The sequence below is a fragment of the Capsicum annuum genome, chromosome 8, assembly GCF_002878395.1.
Source record: "Capsicum annuum cultivar UCD-10X-F1 chromosome 8, UCD10Xv1.1, whole genome shotgun sequence".
Classification (NCBI taxonomy): domain Eukaryota; kingdom Viridiplantae; phylum Streptophyta; class Magnoliopsida; order Solanales; family Solanaceae; genus Capsicum; species Capsicum annuum.
Genome location: NC_061118.1, coordinates 4,780,529 through 4,781,183, shown reverse-complemented (window position 1 = coordinate 4,781,183; position 655 = coordinate 4,780,529).

Below are 655 nucleotides of genomic sequence, written 5' to 3'. Positions count from 1 at the left end.
TAAGTTAAATTTTTAAAGAGCATTATTCCGTCCCTTGTCAAGAGACATCCTCCTTGATTTTGTATACAAAATCTTAATCCAATAACAAAATCTGATCCTATATTTAAATCTCGTGCTAGTATTTTGTTAACATTGTATACTGGGTTATAGAATTGATTGCATGTATTTAAAAAACTTATTTGTGCTTTGTCTATGTAATAATTATAAATATTGTGCGACCCATCCATTTGAGTGGCCATTATAGGTTTATCTAGTATTTTTAATAAGTGTTCTGGTACTATTTCTTTATTGATTAAACAGCTAGTACATCCGGGATCTATTAATGCTAGAGTTTCTATTTCTACGTCTTTTATTTTAATTTTTACTAATACTTTTATGGTAGAGAATTCTTTATCTTCGTTGCATATTAGACCAGTGCTATTATCTTCTAAATTCATAAGTTCTGCTTCTAGCTTTTCTAAATGTACCGCTTCTTGTGTATCCGTTTCTTCTATGGTGACTTTTGTTTTTCCTTTTTCTAGAATGGTTAATCTTTGTTCTAGATCATTTAAGCGAGTCTCTAGTGTAGACACCCTTAGGTTTAAAATTTGATTGCTCGTAAATTTTTGTCCATTATTTATTTCTGATTCTACTTTTATTTTTAAAGTGTTTTCTA